The following is a 26,258-nucleotide window of genomic DNA, read 5'->3' on the forward strand; positions in this document are numbered from 1 at the left end:
GAATGACAACAACAGAAGTCAAGGCGGTGCACGCGGAAGCCAAAGTTCAGGAGGGGGCAGAAGAGGAGGAAGAGGAGGACGACGACCAGGGAGGAGCGGCAGAGGGCCAAGGGGATGCGACTACAAGCAACGGCGGCACGGCAAACAAGAAGAAGAAGAAAAAGAAGAAGAAGGCAAAATCTGCGGGCACAGGTTCTGCTCCTTCTGAAACTTCAGCCGCTGGCGAAGGTTAGTGATGGAATGAAGCAGGAACTCTAAAAATGTTTCCAAGAGAAGATACTCACAGTCTTGCATGTCCTTGTTCTATTTTCTCCGATGAACACGGAAAATTGCGACAAACAGAATGCGATGTGGAACACGCTAGTGGAGACAATGATAATGATGCTGAGGAAGATGGGGATGGGGCTATTACCGCGGAGGATGCGATCAAGAAGAAAAAGAAGAAGAAGAAGAAAGGAGTGAAAGGGGCAAGCGGTGTTTCCGGCGCCGTGCCTGGACAGCTCCACCCGGCGACGGGAGTGCCAGGCAAAAAAGCGCCGGGAAGAGGTGTCTCAGGCTTCACAGATAGCTACATCCGGTACGGACAGACAGAGCCGCCCACCATACCTGTAGCTTCCCTTTTTGCCGAGGGCCATTTCCCTAAGGGCGAGATCCAGCCTCATCCCGGTGATATGAACACCTTTCGTATCACCTCTGAGGAGAAGCGGGCAGCGGAGAGACTGGAGGCTGATCTTTACGATAAGGTTCGATCGGCCTCGGAGGTGCATCGGCAAGTTCGTAAGTATGCGCAGAGCTTCATCGAGCCGGGCATCAAGTTGATTGATATGTGCGAACGCTTGGAGAATAAGAACAGGGAATTAATCCAGGAGGCTGGCTTGGAGCGAGGCGTAGGCTTCCCCACGGGTTGTTCATTGAATCACGTTGCCGCGCACTACACGCCAAATGCCGGGGACGAGACTGTACTGCAGTATGGCGACGTTATGAAGGTTGATTTCGGATGTCAGATAGAGGGGCGAATCATCGACAGTGCTTTCACTGTCTCTTTTGATCCGACCTACGACAACCTTCTGGAGGCTGTTCGGGAGGCAACGGACACGGGAATTCGGACAGCAGGGATTGATGTGCGCCTTTGTGACGTGGGAGAGGCGATCCAAGAGACGATGGAGTCGTACGAGGTAACCATTAATGGGACCACGTACCCGGTAAAATCCATCCGAAATCTAAACGGACACAGCATCGGTCCATATGAAATCCACGCGGGGAAGAGCGTTCCGATAGTGAAAGGGGGCGACGCGACCAAGATGGAGGAGGGTGAGTTCTACGCGATCGAGACATTTGGGTCCACGGGTCGGGCCTTCGTACAGGAGGATTTGGAATGCAGCCACTACATGAAAGCCTTTGAGGCTCCCCATGTCCCGTTGCGAATGGCTTCGGCTAAACGGCTTTTGTCGCACATAGACCGGACCTTCAAGACTCTGGCTTTTTGTCGTCGCTGGCTGGAGCGCCCGGACGGGGGATCCGCGTTTATCCACGGGCAGAAGGGCAAACAAGAAAAATATCTGGGGGCTTTGAAGAACCTTTGCGACGTTGGCATTGTCGTGCCTTATCCGCCGCTAGTGGATATCAAGGGTAGCTACGTGGCGCAGTACGAGCACACCATTTTGCTCCGACCAACGTGCAAAGAAGTGCTCTCTCGAGGGGACGACTTCTGAGACGATGAAAATGGCAAGCATTGAGGGCAGGACTGGGGAAATGCAGGGCAATAAGACACGATGATGACGTATGCTTCAGTCTCTCTGAACTTATTTTTATTTGCTGAAAGGAGTTGTCACAGTATTTTTTTGCTGAAAGGAGTTGTCACAATACTTCACTGATTCGCTCGGGCTCGCTCATCCCACTAAGACGCACGTCCGACCGCGCCGGACTCGTCTGCTCAAGGCTCACCACAACGCCCTTGGCCCCCGACACCACTCTCTCGGACGTCTGCTCCCATGGCGGCCTGTCTGTGCCTACGGTTTCGCATGCTTTGATGCCTTGCTCTCTTGCGGACTTCCTGTACTACCCAGTCATGCATTTTTGGTTTTTTAGGTCAATCGCGTCTGCTTTTTACTGCTACGTCAGTATGGCCTATCTGATCATCAATTATCTTCGTCTATCACAACCATACCCACTGCCTTGTCGCCCTCCTTCATTCCCTTTCCCTCTCCGTCGCGATAGCCTTTGCCACCAGCCCCCCCGTATTCTCGCCATGGCATCAACACCCCACTCCGCCATCGATCATCCTCCTCTTGAACAAGCCCAGCCTTCACGTGCCTGTCGCCAACTGATTTATTTCCGAAAGTCAACTGCATTGTTCCTTTCCGGGCGGGGGCTCCTACGTAGAACCCTCGCTTGGCGTTCAGACCTCCCATCTCTAGCCCCTTCGCACCATGATCACCGATATTATCCGCCGAAGTCTCTTTCACGCCTTGTCCTTCTCTGAAAGGTTGAGCCCATCGGAGAAACGAGACCTCTGGGTACTCGGCGCTCTCTCGCTGGCAATTGTCGCACCCCGCTTCACATCGGACAGCTTCCTTGTACCCGAAATGCTCGCCCAGCATGACTCGACGACACTCCCTCCTCTCCTCGCAGAAGTCCTGCATGGTCCTCAGCTTCTCCAAATCACGAGCCTTCCTCTTCTTCCCCTTCCCGCGCCCCCCAAAGGGACCCATGATCAACGTCTTCAACTTGCCGACGTCCGCTTTGCGGTAGAACAACACACAGCGCGCGGGAAGACCGTCTCGACCCGCCCGCCCAACCTCCTGGAAGTACCCTTCCAGGGACTTGGCGATGGAGGTATGCACTACGAAGCGAACTTCTTTCTTGTCGATGCCCATACCAAAGGCAATGGTCGCGCAAATGATTCGGACTTGCCCCGCACTCCAGGCCGCCAAGACGGCGGCACGCTCGTTGTCGGACATTCCTGTAAAAGAAGGACAGAATTCACATGTCAGCGATGGGTGGAGCATGCTTGAGTCCAGGATTTGCATGTCTTATGGAAGCCAAGCTACGGCAGAAACAATCTAAATATCCTGGGAAAAGCCTTCCCATCCAAGGAGCGGTGGGTACGAGCAACCGCCAAACTTACCTGCGTGGTAATGGTCTGCAGACTCCCCGTTATCCATCAAGAAGTCCGCTAGCGCCTCCGTGTCCTTCTGCGTCATGCAATAGACGATGCCCGTCCCCCGGCGGCACCCGGACGTCTGGTCTCGCAAGAGCTCCAGCACGTCCTGCCGCGCGTTCTCCTTGTCCCTCTCCTTGGGCCGAATTTCAAAAAACAAATTGGGCCGTAGGGGAGGCTGCACGAGTCGAAGACAGGCTCTTGGACCCGTGTTCCGCAAACCCAGAGCTTTATAAACGTCCAGAAGGACTTCCTCCGTGGCTGTAGCCGTCAAGGCCATGATGGGAATAGAAGGAAACTGCTTTCGAAACTCGCCGAGCTGGAGCGACAGGGAAAGGAGAGGCGAGAAAACACGTGTCACAAGTTAAAAGAGAGGTATAAGGGGCAATAAGTCGTGATGTGTTCAAGGCCCGCCCCTCGCAAATACAGTCCCACAAACATGCTGCGAGCCTGCACGGGACTCTTCCACACCCAGCCCGACATGTACCTACACGATAAAAGTCCGGACGGAAGTCGTGGCCCCATTGGCTTACGCAATGCGCCTCATCCACGACAAGGCGAGCAAGCATACCGTGCTCATTTAATGTCTTTACGAGTTGCTGAGTTTTTGTGAAAGAAAAAGGGAAGGCACGGCATTGGACGCAGACCTCCTCCACAAACCCCGCGACGAAACACTTCTCCACCAGTGTGCGCGCCACAACTGGGGGAGTTAGGCTAACAGCACAGGCTAGTGCATAGCACTCCATTCTTCGACCCCTCCCATCGCCTTCGAACGGACCCCCCCCTTCACCTTGAAGCCCTCAGGCCCCAGCAGCCTCTCTGGAGTCACATACAAAAGCTTGATGGCCGGCTCCCTGCCCATCCTCACCGAGCCCAGGTCTCGGTAGATCCCTCGGGCCAGAGTCTCGGGCGTGGTGCTGTTCAGCACGGCTGCGGGGATTCGATGCTGCTTGATCAAGGCGGAAACCTGGTCCTGGATGAGGGAGATGAGAGGGGCCACCACCAGAGTGACTCCTCTGGTCACGATGGCTGGCAGCTGGTAACATAAGCTCTTCCCGCCACCAGTTGGCATGATGACGAAGACGTCGCGCTTCTGTAAAGCGGCCTGAATTATGCGCTCCTGTTAGAGACGTACACGATATTAGCGGAAGACTGGATTATTTCGAAATGCACTTTTCGCACCCGTTAACGCCACGAATACAGAAAAGAATGACAAGACGCATCTGGCATGCATGCCGACAAACCTGATCAGCACGAAACGAGGGATTCTTGAACACGTTCTTGTTGGCGAAATGGATCTGGGCGCCGCGTTCATCCCGCGTCCGCGGCGGGCTGGGTTGAAGGCACGCATTAGCAGCGTCCTGCTCCTGCATGTAGTCGTATCGACGCGCGTACCTGCCAGTAGACGTACTACTCTCCCGATCTTGTCTTCCTGCAAAATAGCTTGTAATCGGCTGATATAATTGCGACGTCTCATTGGCCCATGGCATCGACCTCGCGCCCAAGTTATTTTGGGAAGTCGTTTCGGGGCTTGTGACCTTCTCCCGCTGCGGCACTGCTGACTCGTTCCGAAAAAGAAGACCGCCATCCGGGTCATTGCTGCGCTTGATCCATCTGCCCGCACAGATTTGTTGTGGAGAGAAACCTGTGATCGTTTGCTTGTTGCTTGTGCTACTGGTGAGTGAGAGAGGGAGAGGACGCTTGGCTCCGCGACCGCTTGGGAAAACCGAGGAGGAGGGCATCTGGGTAGGAAATTGTCGGTGTGGAAAAATTGGGACCTCGAATTAAAAAAATATGATTTGAGGGAAATTAAAAGGCATAAAGTTGGAGGGAAGGGATCTTCGAGTCGTTCCTCCCTACCCGCTTGTCTTGTTCCTGCTCGCTTACAAGTGTTGGCGACAACCAGAGTACGGACCTGTATGTGAATACACAAAACGAGCACTTACCCATTTCCTCACATGCAAATAGGCAAACAAAAAGTAATACATTGAAAGCACGTGTTTCTCTTTTGCTCGCTGTCTTCCTGTCATCCACGCCTCGCATCTCTTTCCCTCAGCTCTGGCCACCCGAGCTAATTGCTACGCGGGACCTCAACTACGCGCGACAAAGGTTGGTTTACGTAACCTGTGCTTCCAATAGCAGGCACTTTCGCAAAAAAATATGGGTGGCGAACCGTCAAAAATTTTGCATGACTCTTTGCGCCGGGACAATGATGGTGACCAGACACGATCCCGTCCAAGTTTACTCCACGGGGGGGCGAACGTGCTGCAAGATGCCGAGTTTTTCGCATCGAATGGTGTAACATGTGCATTAAGCATTTGTCAAGCCAGACCTCCAGCGAGCATGGGCCTGCAGTCAATCAAGCACGTGAACGAGAGCGATTTGCCGCAAACGAATCTGCTTCCGTATTTCGAGGAGTTCGTCAATTTCATCCACGCTGCTCGCGTGAATGGCGGATGCGTCTATGTGCATTGCGCGGCTGGTGTCAGCCGCTCTACAACAGCGTTGTGCTCGTATCTCATATGTGTTCACGGCCTTACATTCAAAGATGCCCTTGACTTTATCCGAACGCGGCGCGAAGTGGCGTGTCCTAATCCCGGCTTCGTCCGCCAGCTACAGTTTTTTGAGCAGGATGCCAACACGGTCACCCTGCGAGCCCGTATCCGAAGCGCATTCCCTGACGATTCTGCTCTGGTGGAAGGAGATTTGAATGAAATCAAAGATGCTCTGGCTGAGCGTAGAAACAGGCTAGGCCGGGGGGAGCGCCTGCTAAGCTCAGACCCGCGCCATCGTCTCCTAAACTACCTACAACAGAGGCGAGAGGAGGCGACGCAGGGAATATCAGGGATGGAAGATGGCGATGACGACCATGAGCCTTCGCGAGTGTCCGTAGTAGCAGAGGCGCCGTGCGAAACGTCGGTGGCGCCGGGGGAGGAGGATTGGGGGTTGACTTGGGTGGCAGAGGAGCGAGATGAACAGCCGAGGGCGAAAAAGCCTTCACGGTGATTATGAAATTGTGCGCTGCCAGCTAGACGGCATAGATCGAGTCTTATAGTTGCGAAACAGGGATGTCTGATAAGGGGTGGAGGGCTGTAAGTAATAAGTTGGGCGGGAAGCGTCAAAGAACCACGCTCACTGCCTCGGGCCATCCTGGATTTAAATTTGATTCACTAGAAGCAAAAGAGTTGAGTCCGCAATGTCACGGTATTCCTGTGCGTGCTGTGTGATTAAAACTTTGCTGTCTACACTCTATGGCTTGTCTGCGGCCGTACCGTGGGCCGCGTGCAAGAAGTCGCTCGCCTTCTCCGCAATCATTAGGGTTGGGCTGCTCGTATTCCCGCTAGTAATCACAGGCATTGCGCTCGTGTCGCACACTCTCAAGCGCTCTATTCCTCGAACGCGCAACTTCGCGTCTAGTACCGCCAATGGATCGTCAGCGCGGCCCATCTTGCAAGTCCCTGCCGGATGGAAGATCGTAGTGCCAACCCTCCCTGCCGCCTCCTCCAACTCGGCCTGACTCTGACACGCGATCCCCGGGGCATACTCCTCGGGTTTGAAAGGCAGGAAGGCCCGCGAGCCTAGAACGAGCCGGCGCGTGAGACGAAGGGCTCTTGCGGCCACCGCACGGTCTTTGGCCGTGGCCAGGTAGTTTGGCTGAATGCGAGGCGGAGCGCGGGGGTCGCGGTTGCGAAGTAGGACGCTGCCCCGAGACGTAGGCTGTAAGTGGCAGACGCTGGCAGTGAAGGCGGGGAAAGGGTGCAAAGGCTCTCCAAATCTGTCCAGACTCAAGGGCTGGACGTGGAACTCCAAGTCTGGGCGCCTCCGGGTAGCCTCGCTCTTGCAGAAGACCCCCACCTGGGAGGGGGCCATGCTGAGTGGGCCCCGGCGATCCCACAGGTACTCCACGCCCATTTTGACCCGACCCCACCAGCTCGCGTATTCATCGTTCAGCGTAGGAAGGCCGCTGATCCGGAACACCATGCGAAGCTGGAGATGGTCTTGCAGGTTGGCACCCACACCCGACAGAGCGTGCTTCACGGGAACATCAGCGCTGCGGAGGGGCGCGGGAGGACCTACGCCACTCAGCTGCAGTAGGTGTGGACTTCCTACGGCACCAGCTGCGAGAATGGTCTCCAAGCCTGCGTAGGCTCTCTCCACGACGCCGGTGCCGACCTCGCTGCGAGCGAATTCCACGCCGAGGGCAGAACCATTGCTCTTGTCCAGAAGGACTTTGAGGACGTGCACGTGCGTGAGGACCGTCAGGTTGGCTCGCCGGCCCATGATGGGATGCAGCCAGGCCTGAGCAGGGGAAGGCAGAATCCGCGTTGAATACTATATCATTCTTCTCGGCTCAGACAGTTCTTAGTGCTTCACATCCCGCCATTTCAACGCCGCCAGACTTCATTTACCTTGGAGGTGTTCCAGCGCCAGCCTCCCCGTTGATTGACGTGGAAATAAGAGGAGCCGAAGTTATTGCCCCCGTTGAAGTCCTCCACCTTTGGGATACCCTGCTCCTCACAGGCATCGCGAAATGTGTCGAGCACCTTCCAACTCAAACGCTGCTTTTCAACGCGCCATTCGCCCCCGACTCCATGTATGGCATCCTGCTTGGGTGGGCTGCTCTTGTATAGGTCGCCACCCTCACTGCCTCGCTCCACCTCTTGGATAGATGCTCCCGCCGCAAAGTCCTCGGATTTCGTGAAATCAGGGAGAACTCCCCGCCAAGACCAGACCTCTCCGTTCTCCCCGTCCTTCGCGCTCTCTTTCCTTTTCACATTCGCTCCTTTCGCACCGACGCGAGTCTCATCCTCAGCAAATATTTGAGCCCATCCGTCGTAATCCTCAGCTTGACCACGCATGTAAATCATGCCATTGATTGATGAGCATCCACCTAGAATTTTTCCCCGCGGATATGCGAGCGATCGGCCATGCAGACCTGGCACAGGCTCCGTCTGAAAGCACCAATCAACCCGAGGGTTAGAAATGCTGGAAACGTTAGGATTAAAATTCATTATGATGAGTGGACATGTTGATCGCCGAACCTCTGCGTCCCATTTCCTCATTTTAATCTACGCAACAGGCAATTCTCAAAGGAATATTCCCTACCTCCACAAATATCCCACAGGTATGTGAACGAAGGGGATGCGGCGGTCGTCCCCCCCCGCCTCGAGAAGAAGGACCTTCACATGAGGGTTTTCAGAAAGACGATTCGCTACAAGGCACCCGGCGCTACCCCCTCCAACGACTATGTAGTCGTACGTTGTAGAGGAGAAGGAGGAAAATGGGGAAGAGGAGCCCGTAGAAATCCGATCGGCTAATAGCAGGTCTCTGGTAGGCAACGACAGTCGCTGCCAGAGCGCCCCTTTTGGACGGCCAAGGGCACAAATTAAATTCGCACCCTGCATTTATGCGAGTCAAGAGGTCATCTTTCAAGGACTTCGCTCAGCGGCGCTGTCCAGGTGTGTCAAAGTCATACGAACATAAGTAAAGTCCAACGCCAGCAACAGCAAGCTGCGAGAGTGTGCTGGATTCGCTTATTCGCATCAGCGAGGCTCCTTGCAATTCCGCCTCAACCGAGACAAAACAAATGGCATTAGGCTGGTGATAGGGGAAATTCTAGTCCTTGTGGCGTACTTTTCGAAATTTTAATTTGAACGTTTTTGGGTGGATTTGACAGATTGGGGCTCGCAAGAGCAAGCATAGTCCTCCTGGAACCGACCGCGACATGACTTGAATGCTTTCTGTCTCTCGGCCTGCGGGCAGGCGGAGACGCCTTTGCCAGAAATAGTTTTTTTCTACTCGTCAATGTGTCTGCTCTGGCAGCCCCTTTTAATCTGTATACAACCTGTATACAGAGAGAGGACGCTGCAACCTGAAGACCAGATTCATAACTGATATGCCCAAAGCCCTTTACTTTGAGTTCGCAACATAGCAATATCGCACTATCGACATCGCACCCGTATGTTTGTACACAAATGTTACTAGTATCTTTTTACATGGAAATGAAACACTTCCACGGAGGCTATGAGGCTGTGAGCAAGGTAGGCTCCTGGAGAAAAGATATCACCTCACTTCCCCCCCCGGTCGACGCCTCCGTAACTTTATGCTGGCAGCCTTCCTTGCCACCCCACAGCTTCAATCCTCTGCCCACAAAATAATATTCTTCCCATATGAATGAATTTTGGCTTGCGCTCAATTGTTTTGCGAAAACTTGTGCCCACATTTCTTGTTTAAGCATTCATAAAAGACGGTGGAGCCCTCGTCTGCCGATCGCAGTTGCATGGTATAGAAACTCATCTCGGGATGGCCACACTGTGGACATGGCTCGTCGACTTTCGCGTGCCGATTAGTATTTTGTTCATCCTCCGCGTCGTCCACGCCAGGTCCACCTCTCCTACCGGTCTTCCTGATGGCGATCTCTCGATACCAAAGTGGTGCTGGTTTCTCCGGACAAGCTGTTACGATTTCGGCCTGCCCTAGTTCTGTGTGTGGTAAATTCCTCAATTGTGACGAATCACTTTCGAAAAAGCAGGATAGAAGAGACGAAAAAAGGAAAGGGATAAGGCGGAGGACAGGCGTCGAAACACGTACATACCGGTGAAAGATGTGGCAAAGTGGCAGACGCGGCAGATGATTGGGTCCTCATCTGGAAGGTCAAGCAAGGCATGACACTCTGAACAAAAAGGCACAGCGCCACCCGTAGCCATCAAAAACCTTGGGGTCGATGAGTCTGGAGTGAGAGCAATGTTTGGGGGAGGTTAAGAGTGATGGGCTGAGAAATACGCCTGACAACGAGGCATTTGTGTATGACAAAAAATGTTAGCTTGTACCGCCGACAACAGTTGTATGCTAGCCAAGATTCGTATGGCCACAAGATCGTGAACCTAAAAATAGCTTATGAGGACAGCATGCGTCGCTAGGGGTGCATGCTCTCGTCCTCTAACGAGCGAGTCGAGCGTCTGTATCTCTCTTGCAGTGTTCCCTAAATTCATTACGTCGCATTACCCTCCTATGGGAAACTGAATGAGAGCCTTTTGCAACAGGTACCCAGCTAACTATGTCAGACGCACCTCCTGCTGGTACACCCGCTGCTACTCCTGCTCAAGGCACAAGCGCCCCCGCAGCTGCCGAGGCGAAACCGGCGCAGGTAACAGGCAGGAGGGGGAGAAGAGAAAGCGTCGACGTGCTATGGCACTATTGTGCCTACTTGGTGGTGAATACTTGCCGAGGCAACTATATGATAATTATAGACGGCGTGACGGACATCCTCATTACGAGAGACGTGTCCCAATATGTCTCATTTTACAACGACCCCCCCCGGCCTCCCCAGAACAAGAAGGTGACCGAGTTTCTGAAAACGATATTGGGCCGTCCTGTTGTGGTAAAGTTAAATTCCGGGGTGGACTATCGAGGTAGGTCGATATATTGTGAGACAGGAACGTTGGATGTCCTGACGAGGTGCTGGACGGGACTGGTGGAAGTCACAAAGGTGGAGGGGGTTGAGCACGAGTTATGTTTGATATCGCTCAGCCTGGTGGCATCATAACCGCATGTACTAAGCACTGGTACTATTGTGCAAAATGAAGGCGTCTTGGCTTGCTTGGATAGTTTTATGAACATCGCCATGGAGCAAACGGAGGAGTACGTGCAGGGGCAGCTGAAGGCGAAGTACGGCGACTGCTTCATTCGAGGAAATAATGGTGCGTGGATGGTTGGGAGAGAAGAGGGAAGTGATGACATAAAGGATAAACATGGGACCTGTAAAGGAACAGGGATCTTTTCACGATTTCAAGAGGCCTCAGACTAGAAGCACTTGGTGGGAAGCATGTCATTCGCGCCCGCGCTGCGTTTTGATGAAGGGCGTCGTGTGGAAGTCTAAATCGCTTTTTTCTGACCTCTTCCCACACAGTGCTCTATATTTCAGCTCAAAAGCGGCGGTAGTCTATTCCCACACCTCAAATGGTAATTAGTTGGAACTTGAAATGATACAGGGTAATCTCTTTTTTTCCATAAGGAAGCGCATAGTCTGAGTTTACCAGTTACTCCTGTTGGTTGGATGGAGCGATATGTTGTCGCCTAACGAAGATAAAAAGTAAAGTGATGATACTGTGTTGACGCGTGGAATCCTCCCCTATGTTTTTGCTTCATCTAGTGATAGTGATCGCTTTGCATCAAACGCAGTACCCTCCTTTCATCTTTGGTACGTCTGGTCTCCCTTTAAATCGCTCGTCGCTTTTTATTTAACGTACAACCACCTTCCATTTTCATTCTTCATTTCCCAATCGCCCTCCTCCTTGGCCTTCAAAGGTTTAAATTTTGGATTTGATTACCAGGAGCTCTACAAATCGCTGTAAAACTCTTTTTTCTTTTCTTCTATCTATTTCAAGAGCCTAGAATTACGTTCTGCATTCTCTTCATCACTTTGCTTTTTCTTAAAAAATCTCTTCCTACTTCAACCCAGTAATGCTCTAGATTCTGGTAGCGGTCGCTCCATTATATGTTCGATTTAAGTGGTTTGTGCTCGCTCAATCCTGTATTTGTTCCAACAGAGAAACAAATCTTATTCCTATGCTCCAGTTTTCTCCTTCAAGCCACCTCTCCATCCTTTGGTACGTTGCCCACACGACCAGCATCGAAAGTCATACATATAAATGTACTTCCAACTGGCGAGATCGCATTTCTCCTTTTGCCCATGAGCATTTTTGTCGGCATTGTTAATAATCATCTCTCTCCCGTGTTGGGGATGACCTGTTTTGAAATTCGATTTCAGAGTCCCTTAAAGGAGAGGAGCCGAGAGGAACCGAGAGACGCGCACTGTAGTAATGTGCTTCGCGCAAGCTGGTATGCCAAAGGAACACTGACAGAACACCAGCCAAAAGAAAGGGCAAACTCAAGCAAAAGTGCATCGTTTTGGGTATGCTCTCAAGTACGATGGTGACGGTGGCCCGTGTGGCGCTGACAAATAGTTTTATGTCGCGTACCCCCCGCCCGAGCGCCCCCGGAGACAGCGGCAGGAGGTCAGCGGCACCCGGCACGTAGACCGGAAAGGTCGAGAAATGGCACCACCAAACATAGTTGGCTCGCTTGGCGGGTGTATCGGCTATAAACAGGTTTAAAGCCATGTTTAGGTCTTTCTTTAGTGTGCGAGGTACCTAACAGATTTTGATGTCTTTCAATCTACCATGCGTTTTCCTGTGCGGTTTCTTTTCTTCCACGTTACACGCAGCGATGCGACACGTCTCTCCATTCAAAACCATATATGTCAAGCGTTCATACAATATGCGAATAGATAGCATGCTAGATTTAATCGTCTAGCCTCTCGAGAAGTGTGCAAAAAAGAGCACAAAGTGAAGTTTATGGCTCCAAGCCTTTACGGATTGTTTTTTGGGGCGAAATCGGGAGCCTCCAGAGGTGTCTCATTTCAATCATGGGTCAGAGAAAGCTTATTTTTTTATTAAATTTATGTAAGTTTACTTTTTTTGCACGCGAAGGCACAGAGGAAAATCCGCGAGCACCGAAATAGAAGCGAGCCTTCAAGCGCATTACCAGCATCTCCTTCCTACTCTCCCGGGGGTGACTGGGATAAAAGAAACTTCTACCAGAAATTTCAACGTATGTAAGGGCCCTTATCCTTTGCGCAATTAACATGCTCAGCTGTTCGAAGCTGTGCCGGGCGATTTTCGAATTGACCTTCTCGCCTTTTTTAACCCACACGACAGGAGCTTCTTCCGTCAAACGAGTACCATGAGTAACTATCAAACTACGAATTTCAATAATTCCTTCACGGTGATGGCACACGGGGCTGGAGCGCTGACGGATTGTTGCAGTGAATCCCATCGGCAAGTTTCCTACTCAACGCCTCTGAGGAGACAGGACTCAAAGCAAAATGGCTCCTCTGACGGTGCCACCCGGCTCGTCGGCTATGGCCAAAGCTCTTCGCGGTTAAATTTAGAGTATGCCGGGACTCCTCTCCCTTTTGCCATCCCGTCCTGCCATGACGCTTGTCAGCCGACTCACGCTGTGTCGCTTAAGCGGTCTACAACCAGGGTAAACACGGAGGAAGAATTTTGCCATGTGCTTATTAGGCCGGAGTTGGGGAGCTCTACTCGGACCCCTGCCATGCCGTATACCCCACCCTCTGCGGCAGACGTTGACGAGCGGCAGCAACAGCATATGAACATCCCAAAGCGCCGAGGACGGCTTGTGCGCAAGGCTGCAGTGCAGGCGCAAGCCTTCATGTCTGCGGCAATCAATGAGGGGGTCCTTGCGGAGGAAATAGAACTCGAGAGGGGAGAGGATTGCAGGCGCCGACCGCCTGAGGATGCGAAGACGAAAAGTTCCACCCCTTCGTGTGGAAAAGAGGGGCCAACTGAGGAAGAGTGGGGCGCTGAGGACGGAAGCAACGTTGAAGAGGAGGAAGACGAGGATGCAGATGGTGCACGCTGGCCACTGGCCAAGCGCTGCAAGATGGCGAAGCCTTTGACCTCGCGGTAAGTGTGTCCGATGAAAAGACAGGTTTCAGCACAGAGTACTCACACGATGGCATCTTCAATCGTTGCCCTGTCTCACAAACAGGGTCCGGCACTCCGAGGCTACCCTTTCTATCATGAGACATTTTTGGCGATCCAAAGGCGTAAGTGCAAAATTGCAACTCGAGAAACTTGTCGGCCTGGCTCAAACCCGGCGGCTATACGCGGACCCTTCCCGCATCGACATTAAGCTACAACAACTCCGCACCCTGCTCCCCGGCGCTGATGTTGTCAAAATCGTCAGCAACGTCCCGAACCTGCTCGTCTACGACCTGGTCCTCTCTATTCCCCCCAAGGTCGCCGCCCTCCAGCGCATTCTCCCCCGCTGCGACATTATCAAGATACTGGTATCCTCCCCTCATCTCCTGACCTTTAACATTGAAGTTAACATAGCGCCCAAGATTCAGCACCTACGCCGTCTTCTTCCGGGGGCAAACATCGTCAAAATTGTGTCTGCCGCTCCAAATTTGCTGTCTTATGACGTCGAGGGCTCCCTCACCCAAAAAGTTCAGGCGCTTTTCCGTCTACTTCCCGGCGCGGACGTGATCAAACTCATCTCCTATGCCCCGACCCTCTTGTATCATGATACGGAGGCATCCATCGCACCAAAACTTCGCGCGCTGGCCTCACTTCTACCCGGCTGCGATGTCACTAAGATGGTTTGTGCTGCACCGCCCCTCCTGTGCTCGGACATCGAGGGCAGTATCGCGCGAAAGCTACTCTGGATGCGGGAGATGGTGAATGGCTCGGTGGAGGAGGTGTACGAGAAGATAGAGAGCAATCCCCGCTTGCTTACATGCGGCTACGGGGTGGTCTTCGGGCGACTGGAATTCATATTTAAGAACCACGGGCACTACGTTCCAATCAAGGAAATGCGGGGCATCCTTCTGGCCCCTGTCTCGCGCTTCGAGAGGGAGTGTCCGGACTACGCGGCCTACTTGGCTCAGCAGCTTGTGAACGCAGAGTGGGCGCAGGCAAAGGGACGGAGCGTGCAAGAAATACTGGAAAAAGGCGTAAAACACTTGGAAAGGGAGTATGGAAACTGCCTACGACATGTTGTAAACAAGAACTAGCGAGTCCGAGAAACAGGGTCTTTTCATCATGCCGGTGTGATAAGAGAAAGGAGCAGTTTATCCAACGAGACTGTCACACATTTATGCCGCATTTTAAAGGCGTACAGCCTGAAAAATGCTCCTACGCAAACAAATGCAGATGTACATGGGATTTTGTGAATTGTACACGTGTAAAGTAGAAAGAAATAGAAAAGAGACGTTAGGAACACTTATTTCTGATATTTTCAGGAATTTGCGCTATTTAATATGTCAACATGCTTTCGGTGGCCACTACTCTCCCTTCCCCCTCATTGCTCAGGAAGACAAGTTCCTGAGACCCTCGACCGTCCCAACCACCATGGCCGCTAACCCCGCGGCGATGACCAGCCCTGCTATTCCATAAACCCTCGCTTTGGCCCAAAAGGAGGCGTGCGTGTCCTCTCTTTGCAATTCCAGCCACATCGCAGCCGGAAAAATGAAGCCAATGATCGTCACAAAAGTGGCGCCGACGAGCGACGTGAAGACGCCCAAATTGGGGATAAGCGCGCCAACCATGCAGGTCAGAAACACCTCCACTGCACGGATGAGCCGGGCCTGCGCTTGCCGGGTGGCCAAGCGACGGGATGCGAAGGAAGAGATGGAAGCAGGCAAGGGGAGGGAAGCTGAGGTGCGGCTGTTACTCTGAGTAGAAGCCCCCATGCTTTCCCTCTCGTGCAGGCCGTCTTCTCTACCATTGTCCTCTCCCTGTACCGATACCTCCAGGCGTTGCGGAGACGTGGCCTTGGCGTGACTTCGACCGTCCTCACTGTGGTCGACCCAACTACTGTTCTGGTGGCTCCCACTCCTGCAGACAACGGGGAGCATTGCCCCCGTCATGGCCGTCCCCGCTCCCTCTGTCTCGTCCTCCAGCCCCGCCTCCTCCGTCTCCTGGGCCCCGTCCAAGGCCTCTGGGACCGGCACGGAGGGATCTCCGAGGAGAGCCCTCTCAAAAATCTCCGACGCTACGATTAGGTAGACCGGGTGCGTGGCCAAAAGCGAGAGCGCCAAGGCGACCCTGATGACGTTCACGAAGGGGCCCGGGCCCAGGCACTGGATGATGATGTCACAGCTCCCAAGCCCCGCGGCGTAGGCGAAGGACGCATAGAAGGCGGTGATGCCTGCAAAGAGACAGACCCCCACGGTCATGACCAAGGGAGGCTTCCGCAAGCTTTTCATAGACGCGGACACCGGCAACGTCAGGTTGATACCTTCCAGGGAGTAGACAGCGACGCCGTAGAAATGCGCGGCACCCTCCCAGTGCCAGGCCATGGGGGCGGGCGGGGGGTCGAAGTCTCTGGCCGCCACGAAGAGGGTGGAGCCCACCACGCCGAAGAGGTAGGTGCCCAGACCCAGCAGGGACACGAACCAGAGGTCTTCCATGAACGGGACCCAGGAGAGCAGGGTGAGGATGGGGAAGACGATGGCGCACCACATGGCCCGGGGGACGGCTGGCATCACGTCGTAGAGGCTGCTGCTGATGACGATGACGAAGCCGGAGGTGTAGATGAGGGTCAGAGTGGCCATCAGGGTCTGGCAGAAGCGGAAGGCCCGAGGTCCGAAGACCGCGCCGGCCAGCTCCTCATAGTTCTCAACGACTATGCCCTGCTCCTCTCGAAGCAAGTCCTGAGGGAATCCAAGGGGCGAGTGAATAGAGTGAGGGGAGAGTGGGGAGAGATGTTGGTCCGAGGAGATGATACTGATCGACAGGACGGCGGAACGACGGAGACAAATCCGGTAATTAGCGCGTGGGTGCATGGACTGATGCTCACCTTGCATCGTAGAAGCATCAGCATGGTACCAAGGCACAGAGTGCAGACGGCCAAGAAAATGAGGAGCCCCAGGGGGACCCCTGTACTGCCGAAGGCTCCGGGGATGGCGAGCACTCCGGCACCAAAGAGACCCTTGAAAAAGATGAGGATCGCGATCCGCGTGCTTGTCTTTTCTTGCGGAGGTCCAGAGGCAGACATTTCTGTTGTGCTTTGTGAGAGATGGCGGAGTTGTCGGTAGCCTGAGCCCCCCGAATGCGAGGCGAGGCTGGACGAGGCAGGTGGAGGACTGCCGTCTGGCGTGACAGAACGTGGTGGAGAAAATGAAGCCATGTGGAGTCCTGTGCAAATACAGAGGAAAACGTAAAAAGATTGAAGATATCGCTGCTGTATACCACCACTAGGGCTGTGCGACAGTCAGTTAAACAAAGCGTCTCACATCAATCTGATCGACTCATGCCCCCATGCGGAGGGCGTGATACTGTCATTTCTCCAAAGCAGCATCACCAGAAAGCACCACAACAATTTGACGCTGGTTGAGAACTTTCAGGGAGTTTAAGAAAATTTGTCCCGCGATGTCCGTTCGGAAGAAGGTTAAGAGACGATACTCTACTCGACAGACAAATACTTCGACAGCAATCTCTCCTGCTCGTCTCACGTTGCCAAAACCGCCAGTCCATTCTAACGTCATGCTCTACGTCTGCGATATGATCTGCCTGAAGGGGCGCGCTGGTGGTGATATGGTCTCTTTGAAGCCATGTTTAATACAACTAGGATTATCTGGGATAATAGCGATTCACATCGCTAGCCCGCCCGTGCAAGCAAGAAAGCTTGTGACCCAGCAGGGCGTTCACACGAAATCGTGGCAATCACGGATATTGAAATTTAAATGCTACATGCGTGCACTTTTATACCCTTTAGACCTCTTATAGAGGACGGCGACATCAGCCATCTTTCCCCGACAGCGCTCGCTTGCTCGCTCAAGTCTGGGAATTGAGGCATTTCTTAAAGCGTTGTCGTCTCTCTCGCTGATAGACCCCGGTGGGAGCCTCGGTCTCGTCATCACCCCCAGGGCACTGACACGACCGCGCCAAAGACGGGAAGCATACTGGTTTATAATGGCGTGTTCCTTTATATCCAAGCGACCAGACCGTCGTGGGTGTGTCGAGCGTGTGGGGCTGAACTCGCCCACAGAAATTTATTTTATCAATTGTTCCGACTCCGGCCCTCACTCCTCGTCCTTCACAGGTCAATGAGTCCTCTTACCGGCAGACTCCAATCCGCCAACCCTCAGCAAGCCAGCATGCCGAGGAGTACGATGGGTCGTCTGCGAGTCCGTCTCAACCGTGCGCGCAACCTCAAGGTGTGTACTTGGCTGACGCTTTGCAGATGCACTCAATGAGGGGGGAAATTGAGTAGACGAAGGAAGGACACGTGGACGCACTTTTTGACAGCTTGTGAAATTCTCTACGTGATTGTATTCTTCTTCTTACAAAAGTGCTTATTCAACTGGCAAAATTTTAAAGGCGATCATATTCAACTTGTCACGACGGAAGCCGTTCCCTTGGAGAACCTCTTCTGTTCGTCAAATCATGCACTTCATTAGCGAGCATGGTGTCTTAAAAGAGTCACTCTACTTGCTATTTCTGACAAAATCAAAACAATAACAGGGTCCTGAAATCCTAGGCATGAGTAACTGCCTGGTCGTTTTCACATATGAAGGAAAACGGGAAGAGAGCTCTGTTAAGGTCGGTGTTAAGAGGATGGCATGAGGACAGGACAAGGCATATTGTATGAAAAGATTAACTGTGAATTTAAATGCCTATATACCTGTCATTCATGACCCAGGTGAATGACATCGCCCCTGCCTGGCATGAGGAAGTGACCTTCGACAAAGTGCCTTACCCCCCTTCGTCCAAGATATCCATTACCATTGTCTATCGCTCCGGGAAGACGGACGAAGTCTTGGGCGTGGCATGCCCCGGATCCAATTTATGGACGACCGGCAATGCGCCCCCCCAAGATCGCTGGCTACCTATTGCAACGAAAGAGGGCATTTATGCCGGTGAATTGAACTTCCACATTCACTGGACGAAGACGGAAGTCCAGTACCGCCCCGCTGTCCGCCTCCTACAGGTGCGTAAGAAGATAGCGCTGTTTCCCACGCATCATGCGATTTAAGTCAAATGAACAGGAAGGGGGGCGGAAATAGTGCGGACGTCGGCTCTAACACTTGAGATAGAGTTATAAGATATCGGGGGAGGGGGATGGAGAGGGAGGTAATGCGGACAGAGTAAGAGTCAGCGTACCGGTGCAAGTAGCCCGCGAGCCTCCTTTGTTCCTTTTCTACCTTTTCATACGTGTAATATATTTATGCAACTACGACAGCGGGGAGTCCTGAAGACTCAGGAATTTACGCGCCCTTTAGAGCCTGCGTTGGAGAGAGCGATGGCGTTGACAAGTGGGATTGGTTCCACCGTCTCTCGAAAGATAGAGGGCATGGGCCGGACTCAGAAGAGGGTAACAGGCGCCGTGCTGGCAGCGGTCCTGGCCTCAGGGGGTTTCTTCCTTGTGGTGCCGGCGATCCTGTTCCTCCCGGTCACCCTCATCTTGCTAGGGGGGTTCTTCTTCTGCTCCTTTTTGGCGCTGCCTGTCCTGACGAGTTTTATGTGGGTGTTGGTGTGCACCAAGCCTGTGCAGTCCAAGGTGATAGGGCCGCTGGTCGAGAGGCTGCTCCGATACGAGACGGTTAAGAAGGTACTGACCAGTGAGTGAGGGGTGTACGACCCGGAAGAGGTGCGGAGAAAATGTGGAGTATTGTACGGACAGAACGACACAGCGCCTTGCGCGGATTATGCGTGGAGGGGCACGTTTGCTGCAAAAATGTTCGTGGGAAGAGGAGGTGGGCCTGTAGCTCTCCTCGCACCCTTTCTCACCGTTTCCTGGGGGCTTTGGCGCTACAAAGTGACATATTTTCATTTCGTACTTTGGTGTTGAAGACCGGAGTGACTTGCTCGCTGTGGAGGACCAAAGTTGTGTGAGCTCAAGACGGCTACGAATTTCACGTCAAGCAGATGCCATAAATTTTTGAATTAAAAACGTGTGACGGCAGATTCCTCGCGCATCCGCAGGTGCAAAAATGTTTTTTGTTTCTTTTCTATGATTAATCAAGACGAATCACAAGGGCTAGGAAGTATAGAGGGGGGACGGACTTTGTCGGTTGATGATCGCCTTCTTGACTCGTCTTATGACCAGGCTCCACCCTTCACCATGTGCTGGGCAGTAGACTGCGCTGTCTGTCCGGGCGGTTTCCGAGCCGGGTACTGTAAGCCCACCACATCGGCTCCCCGGGCACCACAGCTTGGTCTCTGATCTGTGCCCCGCCTTTGAATGACCTCCCGCCCTTCATCCAGTCATCCGCCCCCTTTCCTTTCCCCCTCTCAATTGTTTTGCTATTCTAACCCCCTACTTCTTACAGACATACCATCCACCACTCATAGCTTACAGGCGCCGTCGTACCCACGAAAGACATATGAGCTCTTCAACTTTCTCCGCTCAGCTTCCGTGTCCCCCCATCTTAGTTCACGAACGCCCTGAAAACAAACGCATCGTCGTCCCTTCGACTCGCTTTCGACGCCCGTACCCCACCTACTGGGCTTTCATCTTGCTCACCCCTGCCTTGCCAGGGGCTGTCTCTTTCTTCGGGCCCAGAATAAACCTCCGTACGGCAAATTCACAGAATAAGTATAAGTACGTCGAGTACATAACACCGCATGCCACAAGCAGGTCCTGATCCACCGCACATTCTTCTCCGGCGCGGATCTTCATGATGTAAAAGGCCGCAGTGGCCACTCCCACCACCATCTGCGAAATTTGCATGAGGGTGATAAATTGAGGCTTGAGCCATGACGGTCGGACCCTGACGGCCATCTGCTCGTTGTGTTGCGGAGGGGTGTGAGAGAGACAGAGAGGTCAGGTCCGGAATGTCATAAGTCCGGTGGGGCGATACATGAGGACATGGTAATAGCTCGTACCAGAAAGTAGTAGCCATACATGATGGCGTGCACCGAATAATTCATGGCCACAAAAATGATGCCCGGGTTCTCGTGTGTGTAGCAGAACCAGGTGAAGAGGAGCACAGTGACATGGTGGTACCTGAACATGGAAAGATCGAGTGTTGGTTGCCAATCTCCCGGCCACGGACTTCGCTGGGACATCCTCCGCATTCTCTACCCCACCAAGTGATCGAAGGGACTCCATTCCGACGTACCAGTGCAGGAACTGAAGAGGTTTCTTGCGCAGGACGATGAAAGCCGTATCAATGAGCTCCGCGAGCTTGGAGAGGATGAAAGCTTGGACCCAGAAACCCACGGCCGCATTGCCGTAAAGCGGCTCCGGAGCCCCGCAGGCGACCACTCCCAAACCTTTAGTGGCAGTTAGGTAGATAAGGTGGGGGACGACACGGACCATGCCCATGATGGAAAAGAGGGAGAGCGCCAGGTTCCAGTAAGCCAGGGGCCATTTTAGGTCGAAGGGCTTGCGATTCTTCATGAGCGCCTGCCCTCCGAAGATTCCGACCACGTAGAGAATCACGCCGGCAATGGGGACCCAAGGCACGCTTTTCATCCATTCATAAACGGGAGAGGAGTCGTACTTCTTCTCCCACTCCATGTAGAATGGCTCGATGGCCGGGATTACTTGAAAAAGCTGCGTGAAGGTGGAGCCCCGACTGTTGGGGCCTTCGGGCTGGAAGTCTATCCCCTCTCGTAGGATCCACTTCATGATGGACAGAAGAGTGTGTGGGTACCGGCTGACCTGGAGAGGGGGACGTAGAGAGGAGAAATGGAAAATCTGCGCCTCCCGACACGTGCCTATGCGAAGTCGCCTGTTTGCTCAAGTGCAGGAGCATAGAGCGAAACTCTTGAGTACATCTGCACATTCTCAAAAACTCACTCATGCACTGGGATCTCAAATGCTAGAAATTATGGTTTAAAAACAATTGCAGAGCCAGGTGTTGAAAACATGCCAGTTGTCGACATCTGAAAGGCATTTTCGAGTGTACCCTGTCCAGCACGTGACAACCTTGAGGTGAGTCGTGTGATGGTCTTAACATGCTTGGTGCAACACCTGCTCGCTATAAGTAATTTCTAGGCCGTTATGCCCTCCCATTAGTCAAAGTGCGCGATACGACAGGCGACGCCTTGGAGCCGACGTCTGCCCGTCGTGTCGCTTCCCCCGAAGCCCGTCCTGTCGAATATGTGGTATGGCTTGCCGTGCCCATAGACCATCTCCCTACCTTTGTGCACTGACGTGCCATAGTCAAACATCCTCCCCGTCATAAAGACCAGAGCAATCCTTTCTCGTCCGCGGTCCTCGCTGGGCACGGGAATGGAACAAGTGATGTGCGCCAAAGATCGGCCTGACGACGAGGAACACCGTCTCGCGTGACAGCAGGCAGTCTGGGGCTCTGCTCGCGCCACGTACGCATCGGGCGAGAGCCCCCTCGGCCATCTTCCACGACGCAGAATTGTTGTGCTCATCAAGAAAGCATCGCTTGCCATATTTCCAGGTTACAACGCTGATTAATCTCAGCGGCAGGCTTCGTCACCACAAAGAAGGGACATACTTTGGCCGTGGAGGAAAGCGAGGCGAGGACAGCGACTCCCGCCCGGTCCTGATCTTCTCGTTCTCTGACCGATCCGAGCCGCTGAGCCAGAGCAGGGTTATGTATGTTCTTCCGCTGAAAGGTCACGGCCTCGTCATAGAGCCCAAATCATAAAAATGAATGCGTCTACAGGTATCTTACATAGTCAAGTAGTTGCGGTGGCATGTGTCACATCTGGTTTCACGTTGTCTTTTGATTACGTTGGAGTACATCAATGTATTCGTAATTATAGCCGTCGATTAACACTTTTGTACACCAATATCATCTCACTTGTCGGTTCCCACTCGTTGTTCATTGTTGATGAAATTTGAGCGCTAGATCACTTAATACAAGTCGCGCCATTCAAGTCCCAAGCCATGCTGATGCTGCTTGCCAAGCCTGGCAGCATACTGCTGGCGCTTCTAAAATATGTCAAAAGGAAGAATGCAGTTCGGAAGATCTTCAAAATATACAAAGATTGATCTCATGCACGATATTTTTTTAACAGTCACTTTCTTGTCAACCACCTACCTTGGTGCATTCGCCGCAGGACCAAGATCCGCACTCACTGCAAGTGTTGTCGCCCAATTTCGCGAAACCATGTCCCCATGGGCTTTCATCATGTGTCGCCGTGCCAATCATTCTCTTTTGCGACTTCAACGTGATATGATCTTTTTGTTTTCCTCCAGCTAGGTTCTCTTCTTGCTTGTCACACTCTCTGAGTCGATCTCCGTGCACGTCCTCGGGATTCTCTCCTTCTCCAAGCACACGGGCCTTGAAGGAACGCGGCCATACCTTTAGGACGGCTGCCAAACTTGCCGGTCGATGCAACCACGTCTTGAGTTGGGAAGGCGTCGAGACAGCTACACCTGCGTTCTTGCACATGTCCAGTCTACGTCTATACGTGCTGGGTTCGATTGGATGATTTCCAGAGTGGATTATTACTAAGCTGTACGCGGATAAGTCTTGCTTTTGAAGATCTCCACACACAACCTTCGGGGATTGGTCGGAGCCAAATTTTTCCTCCAACCGTTTTCGCAGCATTTTTGCCACATTCTGCCCCCGCACAACTGCCTGTATCGATGGAACAGCTCCCACACCGGCTGCGCCAAAAGTCCCGCCCTTTCCAATTCCGGCGCTTTTGAGGCCGTAGCAATCACGACTCCCGCCGTGGTGCCCATCATCGTACGGATGGTGCCCGTCATCAGTGACAAGGATTGTGTCTTGTGGACCCAGATTTTCCAGGCGATGGCTCCCTGCCAGGACGTCGCTGGGGGGCCCGTAGAAGAAATTGACGAGAGCTAGGTAAAATGTCGACATGTCCACGTCTAAGGCCGGGGGGTGCGTAGGACTGCCGTCGCTTGTGGGACAGGCATGAGCGTTTGGCTGGGGAGAAAGAAGCCCTTCGCGACATCGCGCCTGTAGTGTCCATTCCATGAGCACATCCAATGCCGCTTCCTCGCCCAGCACCAAGGACCCCCGGGGCAGGGCAGCCACCACGCGCTTGAAGCGCAGAGCTTCTCGGTCTCTCACCTCCACATCCGAGGAGTAGGCTCGATCCAATGCCAGATAATACGTCTGCAAAGTTATCAAGTTTTTGCGGCAATAGTCAAGGAGGAGACGTTCCACTCGATGCAACCCCTCGGACGGCCGAGTCTCTCTTCGCGGAAATACGAGCAAGACAAGTTTGCCAGCGTGTCTTTCGGGTATCAATGTACCCAGGAGCACGCTAGTTTTTAGTGAATTCTTCTTCACTAATGCTTGCGCCAGCAATGCATCATCTTCGTAGGTTTCGTCCGAATTTTGCGAGGCCAAGTCCATTAAGATTGGTTCGAGGATGAGCCCTGTGGCCCCGACGCTTCCCATAGACGCCAAATGCTGGCGGAGCGTATCCTTGGCCCAGGAGCGGACAACGTCCGTGCCGTGCACCTTTATAAGATGACGTTTCTCCTGAGCGTCCACGTGAAAGATGGTGAGGATTGTGCCGATTAAATCGCTTTTTAAAAAGGCCTCCGCAAGGGGACCCGAGGGCGAGGAAGAGGATGAGGTAGAGGACGGGAGATCTATGCTCTGTTCATTGATGGTTGAAGCTTCCGTAGCCACAGACTCATGAAAGAGGTCATCAGTCAGCAGGCAGATGGTGATCGCCTCATGCTTGAGCTTGGTATGCCACTCAGGAATTCGTAACAGACGGGTTGCAACATTCTGACGCTGTGCCTGAGTGCCGCCAAAGATTTTGACAGCTGGCCACTTTACATGATCTTGCGAAGTGACAGGGTTGGCAGGCACTTTCAAAGAAGGTTTACTCGGCGGTATGGACAATGTGCCCCGGAATCGTTTGCAGGCATGCGAATTCCAAATTAATGTTCTGCCATAACGCCACATGATACGATGAAGTGTTTTATTTTGTTTTTCAAATGTGGGGGCGATGCACCCAAAACAAATGAGAGCGGTTGACCAAAAAAATATACGAGTATATCAACCTCAAAGCCGTAAGAGCAAGTCCTGTATTTTCTACTCAGCGACACCTTTTTCGGGGGGTAATACTCGGCAGCAAGACGGTGTTAGCTGTATGGGTACAATTTTAAGGAATCAAGTCGTAAAATGTGTTTTTCTAATGGCTTGACAAAAATATCACGCAAAAGAGCTTTCGCAGCGTGTCTTGAGTCAGCAGTAAAGGGCAAGCAACTTTTACAGGCATCAAGCACGAGACCATGAGACATGCAGAACAGAATGTCGTCACTCACGGTGCACTTGAAGATGAAAACTCCGCTCGGAATTCGAGACACTGACAAGATGTGTGGCGTGCCTTGATCCTGTTATTCATCAACAACTCAAAAGAGTAAACACATGCACATCTCATGCGAGTTTGTCTGAAAAAGCAGCATCCTTGTTCCTTGCTGTCAAGCCCTGACCTTGGTAGTAACCTCCCCCCCCCAGTTTCCAGCACAACAGTTGAAAACCAACTTGTGCCCTTTTTAAAATCCCCCCCATCACAATTACGCCTCGTAGATATAGTCCTTATGATTGCTTTCTCGCTCTGCATTCCGTCTGGCAATGGCAGCAAACAAAGACTTTTGGTGCTCGGATGAAAAAGAAGCTTGACCGACACTAAGGACCTCTGCAGGACGTTGGCGAGCCCTTGTGCCCTCGGCAGAGTTTTCCCCATATACTCCCCCACCTTTGCTTTTCGTAGTTGCTGAAGATCTTCGCACCTTTTCAACTATATCACACGTTCTCTGCAGGTAAAGCGCGCCCAAATCACCCCTCAATTTAATCTCTAGATCTTCAATCATTCGCCCGACGTTAGATATGTGTCCCCCTGTACTTTCTACGACCGGATGAGTAGCTTCTACAAATTTAGTAATTACACATGCCGCACATACATCTTCTGATTCATCACTACTGGCAAACAACGACACCTGTATTGTCGACGTCAATTTGTAATGCGCCAAAATATCTGCTCTGCCGACCGCCGAACACAAGGGCTGGACCTCAACGACATGCGTTGCATCCCATGTACCGTGTCGACGCGACCGGTCACCTAGAACTCCTTTTTTGATTGCAAAACATCCGGCGAATCCCACACGTGGAGAGGCTGTGGAGCCCGACGTGGTGGCCGCACCGGCCGTCTCTGAAATGTCCGCGTCTTCATCGCTCAATTCCCACAAATATACCGATGAGACCCCTTGCCCATCATAGTAGAGCTCCCGATAGATCTGGAATGCGGCGTTGGCTTTGACTTCCAAACTTCGCAAGTAGTGGGAGGGATAGAAGAGGGAGGACGGCGAGGGCGCGGGGGGGAAATACAGGTTGGACCAGGGCGACCGGTGTGAGGAACCTTCCCGGTTGAAGGCGCATAGCAAATAGGGCTGATTCTGTTCGATCATATGCATGTAGCAATGAGCCTCCGCAACAAAAATACATTATGTAGCGTGCGGAATGTAAATCAGATTTTCCCGCTTTCAGATGCTTAACAAGCGCATACCGTTTTCATATCAATTCCTTCTTCCAGAGGTACGTCGACTCGCTGCAAAAGCTCCTCCCCTACAATAGACGGAACTAATA

This window comes from Nannochloropsis gaditana, assembly GCF_000240725.1.
Source record: "Nannochloropsis gaditana CCMP526 unplaced genomic scaffold scaffold007, whole genome shotgun sequence".
Lineage (NCBI taxonomy): Eukaryota > Eustigmatophyceae > Eustigmatales > Monodopsidaceae > Microchloropsis > Microchloropsis gaditana.